The sequence below is a fragment of the Apium graveolens genome, chromosome 8 (genome assembly GCF_009905375.1).
Source record: "Apium graveolens cultivar Ventura chromosome 8, ASM990537v1, whole genome shotgun sequence".
NCBI classification, from domain to species: Eukaryota; Viridiplantae; Streptophyta; class Magnoliopsida; order Apiales; family Apiaceae; genus Apium; species Apium graveolens.
In genome coordinates this window covers 100,657,470-100,669,345 of record NC_133654.1, presented here as the reverse complement: position 1 = coordinate 100,669,345, position 11,876 = coordinate 100,657,470, and the positions used below count along the sequence as shown (strand labels likewise).

General features: G+C 34.0%; 1 long non-coding RNA gene across 1 annotated transcript; it reads right to left on the bottom strand.

The window, feature by feature from the left end:
* Positions 1-4,053: 4,053 nt before the first annotated feature.
* Positions 4,054-5,724, bottom strand: LOC141679028 (uncharacterized). The gene is made up of 3 exons (XR_012557994.1): positions 5,398-5,724; positions 4,650-5,265; positions 4,054-4,460 (listed from the first exon to the last, which is right to left on the bottom strand). It is a non-coding gene; the product is annotated as an uncharacterized LOC141679028 (long non-coding RNA).
* Between the last annotated feature and the right edge of the window lie 6,152 nt (positions 5,725-11,876).

Genomic DNA, 11,876 nt, shown 5'->3' with positions numbered 1-11,876 from the left:
GTATTTAGTATGCCATAAATGCCATTTAACATGCTTTATTGGAATAACATGTTCACTAGTAGCATGTCATTCCCTGTTAATCAAAGTATGCATGATAATTCTGTTATGATGAATGGTTTCAAAGGCCCAACTCAAATGACTAAGGATGAATTTGATATTCCCAAGTCAAATGAGATCTTAAGAAACAGAAAAAGAAAGCTAACATGGCAGGACCCAAGGAAACTTGGGTACCAAAATCAACATGATTTGATTTTGATATGTGCAGGGAAACAGATTGAATATATGGTACTTGGATAGTGGTTGTTCAAGACACATGACTGGTGATTCTACCCTGCTCATAGAGTTCAAGGAGAGAGCTGGCCCAAGTATTACTTTTGGAGATGACAATAAGGGTTATACTGTGGGATATGGCTTGATTTCAAAAGCCAATGTCATCATTGAGGAGGTTGCCTTAGTGGATGGTCTCAAGCACAATTTATTGAGTATCAGCCAGCTTTGTGATAAAGACAATTCAGTAACCTTCAACTCAGAAGCCTGTGTTGTGACTAACAAGAGGAGCAACAAAGTTGTGACGGCCTCAACCCCGGGGTCAGGAGTTGACGTCACCAATAACAATAATAATAAACATAATATAATCCAAATCATTAATTATACATAACCACGACCCCTTTTACCAAGACCTTTTCCAGATTTAAGTATGATTTAGGTTAAAACTATTACAAAAATGAATTAGAACGAACCATCCTGACGCAACTAACTTAATACAACAACTCAATAGACCATCTTTGGTCCAACACAACTACCTCAGAGGAGCCTGACAGGGAAGAAACTGGAACCCTGCCCTGACTATCGCGAAAGAATCTCCTAGGCATGTACAATACATATATAAAACATTCTGCAAGGGTGAGCAATTGCTTGCTCAGCAGCACCACTATATGAATAACAAGTAAAACAGTTTAAAGTAAAACAGTTATAGGAACAGAATTCATAACTTGCCAGAAACATGTAAAATAGGTATAAACTGGATATCAAAACTAGCATGCTCTGTAAAACAAAATCAATTATCGTGCGCTGTGCATAAATATCAGAATTCAATTTTAGCATGCTATTTTCATTTTCAAACTTTTCGTTCCATTACAGGAACCATTAAACCATTTGTCCCGTTACAGGGACCCAAAACCATTTGTTCCGTTACTGGAACCTCAATTACTTGTTCCGTTACTGGAAGCATAAAATCATCTGTCCCGTTACGGGGACCACCAAACTATTCATTCCGTTACGGGAACCATTAAACAAAAATCAGATATAAAAGAGGATGAATTCTAGGGACAGTTGATCAGTCTATCCCACCACAAAATGTTCCGGAACTCAGAGACTAGCTAGGTCTCTGTCATGCTGGACTAAGCGGCCTACCAGTGCGCGCATCTGACTTAGCCTCTTACAACCACTTTCTGGTCGGTTACCTAATAACGGGCCTCTTATGCCATTGACCATCTAGTATCTGATTCATTTTTATCCAGTTTCCAAAATCACTTTTACCTATCTCTTGTTAAAATCAATTCTGTCACATCACACTATTCAAAACCACTTTTCCATTTCTAATCACACTTTAGGGATATGTGCTTTCAGAAGTTAATTTACCCCAAAACATAATTTTAAACATCATTTTCAAATACAGGGGATACGTAACTTAAAACGTTTCTGTTCTATTATGAGAATAAAATAACAGCTATTCATATATACTGAACTATAAAAGAATGGTCGGGGTACTAACCTTGCAGAGATTTACAACTAATACCGATTGACCTTGGACTGACTTGGCCGCTCGCGTTTATTGCCTTACTATCAGACTATCCTGGATCCGACTTCAACGTTCAGAACCTTTGCTTGGAACCTCGCTACGCTTGTCGACTGATCACTAGGTTATCTTTATTTCAATATTAATTCCTGAGTCCTTCGATTAGAACCTACAGAGTCGAGATACCCTATATTAGACGACCAGGTATGCTTGACATATCCTCGCTAAATCATTTACCCGACGATAACGATTCCAGACTCGTACTTATTCACATTATAATAACACACACAACAATCAGGTTCACGTTCTTAGAAATCGGGTTGGTGTTTATTTCCAGAAAATACGTATACTAATTATTTTACAAAATTAGAGTTATTGGTTTTTGCAAAATAATTTACCACTACATACAATCAGGTTCCGCACAAAATATATGTATATACTTATTTATACTCGCTCGACGTTCCGATAATTACAAGGTATGTCCCGAATTTTCGAATTTAATTTCAAAAATTCGGGCAACACCTCCTCTGTTTATCGGCCAACCCGTCGAACAACTCGACGTCAAATCAACAACAAACAACCCACAATTAATGCAAATACAATTCACAACCTCCGATTCAACCCAATCGTAACACAACATCCATTCAACTACATCCCAACGACTACACTCCAAATTAGTTTACACAGTTATCGACTAACTCATTACAACTGCTAATTAAACTTCCTGAATAAGTAAAAAAGATAACTATTCGATTAATCACTAGAAATTCATTTGAATCTTTTCGGAAATAATTCGAATAAATAATAACCATCGAATAATTTCATCACAAATCACTACAATAATCCGAAATTCACAACAGCAAGGAGCAGGAAGCCAAAGCACAGGGACGTACAACACAGTACCCACACATATACATACGAACTCATATATACACATAAATGTACATACGACTGAGCAGCAAAAATTGAGCAAAAACAGCCGTACCAGAAACACAGCGGCGACTCACATGAAAAACAACGACGAAGATGGCAAAGGAACAGAAGGATAGAGGATGGAGGAGAGAAAGGAGGAATCAAATAGAGAAAACAGAGAAATGGTGAGAGATACCCGAACTTCGAATTGATTTTACCATAGATCTTCCATCCACTTCAATCTACAGTGATATGGTTGATAAAACTTGATTTTACGTGTCGCGAGCTTCGATTCGACTACTTGCACGCCAAAATCAGAGTTCCATAACACCTTTGAATCGCAGTTTAATTCTGAAGAACACGAACAACACTTACTACTTTCTTTGGATAATTATGAAATTTTACTGGTGAAATGATTATATGCGCGAAATAAAACTACAGAAAGGGCTAATTATATAGGAAATTTTGAGAATATTCCTTGAATATGCTTTGGAATATTCCTTGAATATACTTTTGGATAGAATATTCCTTGAATATGCTTTGGAATATTCCTTGAATATACTTTTGGAATGAATATTCCCTGGATATGCTTTGTACGAAGATAATGTTATCGAAAAGGGTTATCGTATCGAAAATTTTGCGCTGGGCCACACACGGGTCAAACCGTAATCCGGATCAAAAAAGTCAAAACACAGAAAATATCCGGAATTACCAGATTCGGTTAAGAAGGAGGTTTCGGAAGAGTTTCGGGTTGTAAAAACACAAAAACGGTTGAGGTTGGACGATTCCCGGCTTTAGAAAATGATTTTGTAATTATTCAGAAAATAATTACATTAGTACAAAAAGGGTCTATAGCGTCGGTCAAAACATACTTTTAGCGTCGTTCAAGTGGCGTAGTATATGCAGGCGACACTAAAGGTATGGATCTATTGTATCGGTTATTTAGGCGACGCTTAAAATTGTTATAAGCGTCGGTTATCGAAAATGCCGACACTAAACGTATAGGCATAAGCGTTAGTTATCTAAGAAACCAACGCTATTGGTATAGGCATAAGCGTTGGTTACCTAAAATGCCGACGCTTTAGGTATAGGCATAAGTGTCGGTTAACTAAACTGCCGACGCTGTAGATATATGAATAAGCGTCGGTTACCAAAAATGCCAATGCAATAAGTATAGACCTATTGCGTCGGTTAACAAGAATGCCGACGCTTTTAGTGTTTTTTTAAAAAAATACTTTTATTATTTTATTGATAACCTTAACTTGTTGTCTTACATACACAATGCACCTCCAGAAGACTTTGATGAGATATTATGTATAACAAACAACAACCACAAATAAACCATAACAAATAATAAATATATTCGATTTTTAAGGAAAATGTATCGATCAAGGTTTCATACATAATTATGCTAAATATCTTTCTGAATCAAAGATTTCTATATACATAAGTATGAACTTTTAACATTTTACTTGCATAGTTACTCAAATCACACAGGACCTGCAACCACTTCCCCTGTATCTTTGCCGCTGCTGGAATTACAGTTCAATCTTGATCAGATAAACAATACCTTCTGTTTCTAGGCACAACCTGTCCAGAATGATCAAATCCCGGGATAAACTAGTGGACAATGAACATGCACAAATTGTTGTTGGTCCAAGGACCTGACTAGAGGGTACATAGGTGGGTTCAAATGAAATTGATACTTAGCACAGAGATGTCATGGGTGGGTTAAGTCTCTGCTAGCCACCTGTAGATCATAAAAAAAAGTCAAAAATTAGTAACACACACCATTAGTATAGATAACCATTAGTATAAGCAGAATTACTATAAGGAAACCATATCAGAAGCAATTCATCATACATATATGATTAACATATTACTGATGATGGTAATTATTTTCATATTTAGCTTCCTCTAAGATAAGGGAATATGTTACCTCGGTCTGAGAGCACCAGAGTAGTATAGTCGTTCTTGATCGCATCATGTGCTTCTGAACATATCCTATCTAATGTCTCTTCCAATCCGTTTCTGCCATGTTCCTTCAAATAGGTAATATCTACAACTTTGCTGCGCTAGCCTCTGTAGTTCATTTTCTTAATAGCTTGCATTTCATGAATCGATAGAAGGGGGCCTTGGAGTGACATACATTGACATTGTTCTTCATTGGTCTCTGTCAGATCCCCTTCTGGACCAACCATGCACTCCATAGATGTAATTATCTTCTCCCGGATAGGATCAATTGGAGGATTTGTAACCTGAGCAAATATTTGCTTGAAATATTCAAAAGTAAGTTTCTCTCTGTTTGACATCACAGCCAGGGGAGCATCATTCCCCATCGAGCCAAGAGCTTCAACAACATCTTTTGCCATTGGTAGCAATAGCATCTCTAATGATTCGACTGTGTAACTGAAAAACAAAAACAATTCGGGTTATCTTTCATATTCCGGAAGAGTTTAGCCAGCAGGTCAAGGAGATACATACCCAAAATCCCTCAGGGGAGCCACTAAACCATGCATTCCCATGTATTCCATATTGTCATCATTGTTAGATGCCTAACAAGCACATAGGTGAAGCCACTTAAATTTTTTGAAATGCGGAAGTTTATAAAGTCATAGATATAATAGAAGAACAAGAAAGGTGGAAATAATCAAGATGAAGAAGGCATATATATTTATAATCCTTACTTTCAAGACTCCGGTTATGGGTGGCCACACCTTATCAGATTCGTCAATGGATTCAACAATGTTCTTAAGAGTTATCTTTTTCCTTTCAAGCCACTTTCCAAAAGGTCGTGCTAGTGAGTATTGCTGCTTTAAAGCTTCATCATCTACAAAAACATGCTTTTTGAAATCCACAAAAAAGCATCATTCCAGGATTCAGTCTTCCTTTCCTGGATACATCTTCTGGTGGGATATCCACCACCCCAACTTCACTTGCCATTATAACTCGTCCGATGTGAGTAACATAAAAGCGACCAGGGCGTAATCCATTTCGGTCGAAGGTAGCCCCAAGATAATGACCATCAGTAACTGCAAGTGATTATTATAAATCAGCAAAAACACTAAACATTGCAACATCATAATTATATGTTAAAATCAACATCATGTAAGCCTCTTACATGATATTAGTGCTGGACCATCCCACGGTTCCATGAGCGCTGAAAAATATTCATACAAAGCCTTTCATTAAGGATCCATATTTTTGTCATTCTGCCATACTTCAGGGATCATCATCATAATAGCTTCTGGGAGACTCCTGCCTGCTCGAACTAGAAGCTCAATGACACCATCAAAAGATCCTGAAGATGCAGAAACAATGTCAATAATCTATATGAATAAAAAAAGCTTTCACCATATTCAATCAATATCCTGTTCCATTTGATATGCCCTTACATCTAGTTACTGTGTAACTACATATACATGTATCACTAGCACAGGGGACTTCATTTTTCAGATTTTGTTTATACTCTGCAAGACTAGAGCTTTGGATATTATAAAATTTGTTTAGAAGTCTGTCTATTGCTTGATTCTATTTCCATAAATAAGGAATATTAAGAAGTAGACTGAAATTATTCCTACTGATCCTACCAAGATAACAGAAGTGAACATACAATAAGTAGTAGGAGAATACATATATAACTTTATATTAGAGTCTGTCTATTGCTTCTGTTATGTCTAACATTCCAACTACACATTCACATAGCTGATAGAGCAACTCCACTTGACAGTACTTTAGGTTTATGAGTATATTTACAAGAAGGGGTAGTGCTAAAAATAATTTGAAATGCAGAAGGGAAATTTGAAAATGTTGTACAGGATTTTTCGAATCCCCTACATGATGGTAGAATTGTATATAGATTAAGTAGTTAATATTATAGAGCATAGGAATACGTAAGTTCTGATTAGCAAAAGAAAAAAGTAACAAATACACAAATTTGTAAAGGAGATCTCAATGTGCTTTCTTTGAGCTTGTATTTATATGTACTTCAAGCAGATAGTACCGAGAACAACATAATTCTTTCTTTTGTAGAATATATGTACAAGATGAGGTTCTTTAGTTAATATATGTGATCATTGGAGAACTCCTTTATCTTATATTCACATGTTCAGGCTTGTATATGATACATCAAACATGATTAAGGCTGGGATAATTTACTAGATGCCTAAAATCAGCATTGACACTCGTGATCTTTTAAGCTTTCTTCAGACCATCAAACTGTTGGGAATTTTCTTGATTCATAGCCTAAAATCCTCACCCTCTACTCTGCAGGATTGTCCTAACATATTTTGTTTGTATTAGAAAAAAATACACAACTTATTGACCTTATTAGTTCATGGAAAATCCGTGTTTAGTATGTTCTCGCATCCACTCTATATATCATCACTTCATTATACTACAACAGTATAATAAAAAAAGCCGGAATTTCACAACACAAACAGCTCAATGACAGCAATAATTAAACTAGACGATAATTAACACACACTCAATTTCACATTAACATTCTACAAACACCCTCAAAATCAAATCTTTACCACAAAACACTTGAATGACAACAATTCAACTAATACCCACAAAAAAAAAGCATCAAAGAAGCGAAATTACGAACCTTTTCTTCGCGCTTGCTAGTGTAAACCTCAGAAGCAGAGCAATCAGCAAAGATGAGGATATCGCGAGTCTACCGAACTATATCGACCGAAGATTTAGGCTAAGACTTGAAAACGCCCTTCATTTTCGCCGCTGACAAGAGTGTCTACTCACCGCCGTGACTTAACTAGGGTTCCACCGGACAAACAGATTCATGTTCTCTCTCTTTCTACGATCTCTGTCTCTGTCTGTGGTGGCAGTATAGATACAGCGATTGTGTATGCATTAGTAGGAATCTGACTTATAGATTCAAACCCAATTAGTGTTTGGATTCGCAAATGGTCGAGAACAGAGACGACGGATATAAAGATCTGGGTTTGAATTGAAAGAAATAGTGGGGTTCCCGAGAATAGCGTAAAATATAGAGTAAATTATTTATATTTGGATTCTTTCATATCACCATTATATATTTTTAAAAAAAATATAATCTTTTTCTTGTATATAATTTTTATATAAATAGATTTTAAATTGATCTAAAATATAAATAAATATACTCATAATATATTTTTATAATAAATTTTGCAAAAATGATTTTAGTTACATGTGATTACTCATCATTATGTTTAAATCAAAATTTTTAACTATGTTAATAATTATTATATTTTATTTATTTTTAATATCAAAAATTAAAAATATATTTTAAATTTTATTACATTTTTATAATAAATTTTCAAAAATGATTTTGGTTAGATGTGATGACTCATCATTATGCTTAAATCATAATTTTGAATTGTGTTAATAATTATCATATTTTTATTTATCTTTAATATCAAAATTTAAAAATATATATATATATATTTATATAAAATAATTATATTGAAATATAATATAAAGTATCCGATAACAAAATATTTATATAAATATAAAAAAAAATTAGTTAAACAAAACAAATTTTTGAAAGAAGTTTAGATTACTCATCATATGTTACATCAAAATTTTGAATTATGTTAATAATTATTATATTTTTATTTTTTAATATAAAAATTTAAATATATATTTTTATATAAAATAACTTTTTTGAAATAAAATATTAAGAATTTGATAACAAAATATTTATATAAAAAAATAGTCAAAAGATAGTATAATATAAATAATTTTAGAAGAGAATTCCAAGATATTTATTTTGAAACAAATATTTCTATTTTAATAACTTAAAATTTTTATTTTGTTAATCGAAATAGGATCTCTTCTCGAAGAGTAGTATTTTTAATAACTTTTCCTTATATAGTATGACAAATCATATTATTATTCACATGATAATATAATTAATGAAAATTCTCAATTATTTGAAAATCCAATCTTTCTATAAATTTTAAAATAATCATTTGTAAAAAAAATCGGATACTTTAATTACTCACAATATAATTAAAAAAATTGGTACAACTAAATACCAGTTAAAATTTGAATTTTAAAAATAATTAAAATTATTTAAAAATAATAAAATACAAAAAAAAATCACACTCACCAAACTTGACGCAATCACTTGTACACACCTTATGTGAAATATAAATTCCCCATCCTATATGCAGACTGAGAAGTAAAAGGAGATCACCAGATGCCAGAAAAATTTATCATTTTTAAAAAAATTTAAATACTTTTAGTGTCGGTTAAAGATAATGCGATGTTAAAGGGTCAGTTTAGGCGTCGGTTATTTAGGCGTCGTTATTCATGATGACGCTTAGGATCATTTTAAGCATCGGTTGAGTAAAGACCGACGCTACAGGGCCTACTTTAGGCGTCGGCTAAGTAAAAACCGACGCTTTAGGATAAGTTTTAGGCATCGGGTGTTAATGACCGACGTTAAAGGTTGGTTTTAAGCGTCGCCTGACTAAAGGCGACGCTAAAGAGTCAGTTTTAGGCGTCGGTTATTTCATGACCGACGCAAAAGATCCAACACAAATGACATTAAGTGTCGGTTAAGCTAACAGCCGACACCTAAAGTATATATAGGCCACGGTTCTGTATATAACTGACGCTAAAAGTGCGATGCTTAAAGATAATTATGTACTAGTGTTAATAAATTCATAAATCAGTATAAAATTATATAATACTCCAAAAATTACCAGAAAAATACCTTAATTATCTATATTTTATTCTGTACATAATAAAATTAACATACTTATACTTTACCACATATAAACATCCACATAACAACATCAATCATCAAACAATTCACCAAAAATCACAATATAATTACATAATAATTATTTATAAAAAATACATAAATAATCCTCGAACACAAATAATCACATATGATTAATAACAAAATAATATCCAGATGACTGAACCCATACACATATTTTATTTATTTAACTACTCAATAATTACATATTTAAATAATAAAAATATACGAGTCGTTATATCCTTCCCCCCTTAACAAGATTCTGTCCTTAGAATCTGATCTAACCAAACAAGTGAGGATATTTGTTAAGCAGTTCTGACTCTAACTTCCAGGTAGTCTTTTCGACTCAAAGATTTATTCAAGCATACTCATTAGGGGTATAAACTCATTTCTAAGGACTCGCTCTTAATGATCGAGGATTTGGATCGGTCATTCCACGCAGAATAAATTTGGATAAGAGCCTATTGGCTCCTAATCAATGACTTGGTTTGCATTAGATACATATCGTCTTAACATTGACACGTGGAATACATTATATATATATATTACATATTGCAACTGCGGTGACAACACCAATTCATAGACACCTTTACCTATTTTTGTTTATACCTCGAACGGTTCAATACATTTAGGACTCTACTCGTCCCTTCTATTTAACCAACTTCTTTCAAGGTGAAACTTTTGCATGTACCACGATCCTAATTCTATATATTTATATTCTTTCGATGCAAATCTGCTTTCTTTCTTTATATATCCCGAGTTGTTTTAATTCTCTTCCGAATCAACACTACTACACTCTTGAGGTACTGAATTAGCTCAGATGTTAATATTATCTCTACTCCCACTTTCTCTCAATAGAGTGAGGACCCACGCTTATGTCCATGCAAGGCTTCGCAAAGTAGCATTCTCTTACTAACATGATAACTATTAGCATAGAAAACTCAATTCATAGTAGGTGATTACTTCAGTTTCCTTTATAAACCCAATACATTTATACTCTCAACATATCTCATATCTTCTTAATTGTCCTCTCAGTTTGACCCTTCGTCTAAAGATGATAGATGGTACTCACTTTCAACTTAGTTCCCAAACATTCGAACACCTCTTACTCATTCTCATCCGTCTAGGCTATAAAGTAATTTCATATATCCACTTTGTATCACCTTTCGGTATTCGAACTCCAACTTTTACTCTTTTCAATTTCCTCAGAATCTTAATCATGTTCAATTCTTTTCTTCTACTCAAGGCATCTATTACTACACCGGCTTTGCCTAAATGGTTGTTAATAGGATAATCAGAATTGTTTGTAAGTCTCAGCCAAACTCCATACTTGAAAACTTAATATATATTTGCTTCCCTTGTAATCTTCGTAGGGAAATCCTAGGCCGTTCTACACAGACTTCCTTAATCTTTGAATAGCTGAGGATGTTATCAATAAATACAATTTGCTTATCCAAGTACTCTTTATACACTATGTTCTTTAAATCCTTATAGATAATTGATACACTTGTTACTCTACATAATATCACCAGAACTAGTAATGCTCATAACTCATCCTAATCACAATCTCTGATATGTTCTCAGGCTGGATCTTAAGTCAATCCCCGAGAACTAGCACACTCCTTGAATTAAGTCATATACGTAATTAATTCTTATTAGGGTTACTCATTCTTATTTGACATTTTGTTAAATTCCCGATAATCAATGCACAACTTCATAATTCCATTCCCTTTTCTCCAACAACATCTTTAGCTTATTTCTCCTTTTTCTCGCATGATTGAAATAACTTCTTATATTGCTTTTGCACCTAGAAACTTACCTTACTATTGCCTTCTATACAATTACAATTTACTTCTTCTAAAAACCACTCCTTACCTTACTACAAGACAACCAGCCCGATCCTATAATCACATCGAACTCTTCTAGCCCGAAGGGTGTCAGATCAACTGCAACTACGTCCCACTTCTAAATGCTTGATTTCTTGCTTTCAATAACGAGGACCATCTAATCGCAGAAGTTCATTATCATAGAATATCAAAGGAAATTTTAAACTCAAGGGAATAAAATAAGAAGAAACTGTGAAGAAGATGTAGGTATGACTGAGAGCAACCATACAAGTACATAAGATGGCCAGTCTTAGTACCGCACAATTCACAACACATACTTCGGTGGCGTCCCACCAGACCCTTTTGCCACACAGACAAACGGTCAACTCATATGCATTGTATGCCCCAATCACCCAAAAAATCACCGAGGAAAGAAACAAATGCTCAGATAAGAAGTTCACAAATAGAAAAGAAAGAATCTGATTTGTACTGAGGTCAACAGAACCCTAAGTAGCTTACTTCGGGTTCACAACTTTCTCACAAGAAAGATAAGCAACTTATGGAATAGGAA